General features: G+C 39.5%; 1 pseudogene; it reads left to right on the plus strand.

The window, feature by feature from the left end:
* LOC119599208 overlaps positions 1-5106 on the plus strand; it is a 6456-nt pseudogene extending 1350 nt beyond the window's left edge.
* Positions 5107-5389: the final 283 nt, after the last annotated feature.

The raw sequence follows: 5389 nt of genomic DNA on the forward strand, positions 1-5389 counted from the left end.
AAGGGATGGAGAGAGGAAAGAGTAAGGGATTGAAGAGAGGGGAGGGGGCGAGAGGGATGGAGAGAGGGGGAAGGGGAGGGGGATGGAGAGAGGGGGAAGGAGAGAGGGTGAGAGGGATGGAGAGAGGGGGAAGGGGAGGGGGGTGGAGAGAGGGGGAAGGAGAGAGGGTGAGAGGGATGGAGAGAGGGGGCAGGGGAGGGGGGTGGAGAGAGATCGCAGGGGGAGGGATAGAGAGGGGGAAGGCGGGGGTGCAAGGAGGAAGGGATGGAGGAAAAGGGAGGATTGGGGAGAAGGGGAGAGGGAGGGAGGAGGTAGAGAGGGAGGGAGGGAGGCAGACAGGTAGGAAAGAGGGAGGAGGAAAGGGGTAACTGGATAAGGAGAAGGAGAATCAAAGAAAGAAGAAAAGACTGAAAGGAGGAATAGGAGATAAACGATGATGGCAAGGAGAAGGTAGGAAGAGGAAGAAGATAGATGGATGGAGGAAAGAAGGAAGAAAACAGGAAGAGAGAGAGAAGGATGAGGGAGAGTGAGCTAAAACATAGAAAGATAGATATAGAGAGGGAAACAGGGAGACAGAGAGAAAGAGAGAGAAACTATAGAGAGAGGGAGGAAGAGCTTATAACACACACACATACACACACACACGCATATATATATATATATATATATATATATATATATATATATATATATATATATATATATATATATATATATATATATATATATATATATATTATACATATATATATTATACATATATATATATATATATATATATATATATATATATATATATATATATATATATATATATGTATATATATATATATATATATACGTATGTAAGTATGTATGTATTTATATAGGTACATATGTACAAACGTACATAGATACATACATACATTCATACATACATCCATACATACATACATACATACATGTATATATACATATGCATATATATATATATATATATATATATATATATATATATATATATATATATATTATATATATATATATATATATATATACACACACACACACATATATATACGGATCATCGCCCCTTTGAAATTTTACACCCGTGACATTAGCATAATCTTCTCGCACTTACACACACTTTGGCAGATTTTCTATAGTCATATATTACATCGGTTCAAAATGTCTATATTTCATACATATTCCCCTGGGCAAGGAACTTTACCTCGATTGCCCACAGACACGGGAGTCCACAGTCCAGGGGAATGTCCCGCGCCGCTCCCAAGCCGGGTGAATGGGGAGGGTTGGCGGCAGGAAGGGCATCCGGCTGTAAAAACAATGAAGCGGATGAGTCAAAGATTTTATGCTTTAGTTGCCGTCCTAATCGTTAAAAGATGTGACCTAATTCAAGTTATTTATGTACGTGATTAGATATACAGACTTATTATTATTTTTTTAAATATTAGAAATCTGACTTTTTGTGTTGAGAAAATAACAATAACAGCGAAAGCGAAACTGAGCCACAGACGGAAAAGATGGAAAATAGGTCCTTGAGGTTTAGAACAAAAAACAATCTTATTAGAAAATATATAATCAATAATAATAATAATAATAATAATAATAATGATAATAATAATGATAATAATAATAATAACAATAACAAATAATAATAATAATAATAATAATGATAATGATAATAATAATAATAATAATAATAATAATAATGATAATAATAATAATAATAATAATAATAGTAATAAATAAATAATAATAATAATAATAATAATAATGATAAATACAGACCCATTACATGCTTATCAACTTCCTATAAATTACTTACTTCAATCTTAACTGAAAGAACCTACATACACATGGAAGAACAAAATTTTTTTCCCAACGAACAAAAAGAGTGTCGCAGAGGATCATACGGATGTAAAGATCAACTGCTCATAAATAAAATGATTCTCGAAAATGCTCATACTAAACACAGATATCTAAGTACTGCTTGGATCGACTATAAAAAAGCCTTTGACAGTGTCTCACACTCTTGGATCTTAAAATCCTTAGAAATGTTCAAAGTCTCTCCTGTCTTAATCAACTTTCTTCGTAGCAGCATGACATTATGGGAGACAAATCTTACTCTCAAACACGTAAACGGTACTCTTATTTCAAACAACATGCGAATCAGATGCGGAATCTTCCAGGGTGACTTTTTTCCCCTCTTTTATTTTGTATGGCACTTATCCCACTCTCCCAGCTTCTTAACAACACTGGGTATGGATATAAGATCATGGACAAGAAGATCAATCATCTTTTCTATATGGATGACTTGAAACTTTACGCTCAGAATGATGATGAACTGAAGGGTTGTTGAAAACCGTAAAAGCGTTTAGTGATGACATAGGTATGGAGTTTGGTCTCGATAAGTGTGCTAAAGCAACTTTTAAGCAAGGAAAACTAGTTACATCTGACAATATAGAGTTAAGTGTTGATACTGTAATAAAGCAATTAGATCAGGAAGAAGCCTATAAATATCTAGGAGTAAACGAAGGAGATGGTATATAACAATCGAAGATGAAGAAAAAAATACGTACAGAATGCATCCGAAGAGTAAGGTCAATCCTGAAAACGGAATTAAACTTGAAGATCAAACTAACTGCAATCAACACTCTTGCTATACCTGTGGTTACATATAGTTTTAACGTGATAGACTGGAATTTACGTGAACTCAAACAAATTGACACCAAAATTAGGAAGCAATTGACATGCAACAGAATGTATCACCCTAAATCGGATGTAGACCGTCTGTACGTCCCTAGAAGTAAAGGAGGTAGGGGGATGATGCAGTTGGAATTATCGTACAAAACAACAACGATTGGTCTCTTGCAGTACTTGGATCTAACCAACGATTGGATGCTTCAATTAGTTAGAGTACATGAAAACTCCAAAAGGTCACAATCGGTAGTAAAGGAATCAGATAAGTTTTCTCAGAAATTGGGTAATGAGAGCGAAAACATCGAACATATGTCGCCACCATTGGCTGCTAAACATAGAAAACAAAAAGCGAAGAAGGTCGGACAAGAAAAACTTGAATCTAGGTGGCATGAAAAGCCTCTCCACGGAGTTTGCAGCTCGAAGCAAACACACTGATGTAGATGAAACCGCGACCCATCAGTGGTTTAGAAGCTCCAGACTTAAAGGGGAAGCAGAGGGTTTTATTCTTGCAGCCCAAGATCATAGTTTGTCTACCAGAAACTATCAAGCTAATATCTTGCACAATTGCACTGAACCAAAGTGTAGGTTTTGTGAAGACAAGGTTGAGACGATTGATCACCTTGTGTCTGGTTGCTCAATATTAACACCAAATGAGTACAAAAATCGCCACGACAGAGTGGGCAAGTACCTGCATTGGAAGACCTGCAAGCACTTTTCTATTGGAATGCAAGATAAATGGTACGAACACCATCCAGAGTCAGTTACTGAAGGTAAAGATGCTACAATGTTGTGGGACTTTACAATTCACACAGATCGTACTACACAGGCGAATCGTCCAGATATCGTCATCAAGGAAAAGATAAGCAACACCTGCCTCTTTATAGACATGAGCATCCCTTCAGACAGAAACGTCTCAGCGAAAGTGTTCGAGAAGATATCAAAGTATAAAGACCTGGAAATGGAGGTGGAAAAGTTGTGGCATTTAAAACCAAAACTTTGCCTGCTGTTATTGGAGCACAGAAAGGTACTGATAAGTTTCTTGAACAAATACCATGAAATCCAAAATTAGAAGAAGTTTTAAACAGCACAGCGCAGAAGAGCCTTATCGATCTAAAATATTTTTATGTTCGTGAATTGACTTGACTAGATGTTTTAATTTGTAATTGTTCTGCATATTTTTGCATATTTTTGTTGATGTTCCATTACCTCAAACTTCAATCACCCTAGGTCGCTGGTAGTGACCCGGTGTTTGATTTTAATTAGCAAATCTAAAGAAACTCTTTCAGTAATAATAATAAGAAGAATAATACGAAGAAAGAGCGGGGAAGCAAAACAGTCATACAGGAGGACTTTCCACATTCATACAAGATTAAACAGACGAATATCGCTCAAGGACCATGAACGAAGCTGAAAGGGATGATATACAAATCAGTATGATGCGAACGTACGCACACACACAAACACACACACACGTTCACACACACACACACACACATACACACACACACACACACACACACACACACACACACACACACACACGCATACGTACGCACTCACGCACATCCACAAATTCAAACACACACACAAACACGCACACATACGCAAACACACAGAAGGAAATCGAGCAAGCTCTTTGCCCGAAACAAGACCCCAAGCCTCCTCCAGAAGCGAGCGCAACTTGGCACTTGTCCAGCACTCTTAAAGCGCCACGGCGGTCTACGTTCGCTCGAAGACCACCCGCGTCGTGGAGGCCGCCGAGGAGCTCACCGTAGGAGACGTCCGCTCCTTCATCTGCCAGGCCGAAGGGCTGCCCCTGGAGGAGGTGAGGCTGTACGCCGCGGGGGCGCTGCTCGAGGAGGACAGCTTCCCCCTCGCCGACCTGAGCGTCGACACCATCGAGGCCAACGTCGCCCTCAAGGGAGGGAAGGTCCACGGGTCCCTGTCGCGCGCCGGCAAGGTCAAGGGCCAGACCCCCGTGGTGGAGAAGAAGGAGAAGAAGAAGGGCAAGACCGGACGAGCGCCGGCTGTTCCTCGCGAGCGTGGACCCCTCGGGCCGCAGGCGAGGCCCCAGCGCCCAGGGGGTCTCCAAGACGTAGTGAGCGCTGCGATAGTGATCTGCTAGTGACGCTCCAGTACCTAGTGAGACAGAGCAGGAGGCTGCGCTAGTGATCTGCTAGTAATAATGGCTGCTCTAAGGAGGACCCACGATCCTAGCACTTAATGAGAGGTTGATTCCTAGTAAAAGAAGTCAAATGAGGATGAGGTTGTATTTTCCTATATATCTTTTTTCAGTTGCCACTGTAGGCTGACGATTATTGGTTTTCAGAAGGAAGTTTTTGAGTTACACACAAAAAAAGGATTTATAATTATGACGCAAAAAAATAAAAAATAAAAAAATAAAAATAAAAACAAAACAAAAACAATAAAAAACATACACAAAATATATATACATTCACACACACACACACATATATAGACAGGTATATATTTATTAATTTACATATAAATGATATTCTTTTTATTTGTGCCATCACACACATTGCTATTATCATTACAATCATTACTATCTGGATCTGTGCAAATTCCGCGGAAAAAAGGTCCGCCTCTCTTCCTCTTTCCCTCTTCTCTTAATGCCTTTCTCTTACCCCCTTCCTCCACTTCAGCCTCTGCCTCTCATTCTCCATCC

The sequence above is a fragment of the Penaeus monodon genome, chromosome 42, assembly GCF_015228065.2.
Source record: "Penaeus monodon isolate SGIC_2016 chromosome 42, NSTDA_Pmon_1, whole genome shotgun sequence".
In the NCBI taxonomy this organism is placed as follows: domain Eukaryota; kingdom Metazoa; phylum Arthropoda; class Malacostraca; order Decapoda; family Penaeidae; genus Penaeus; species Penaeus monodon.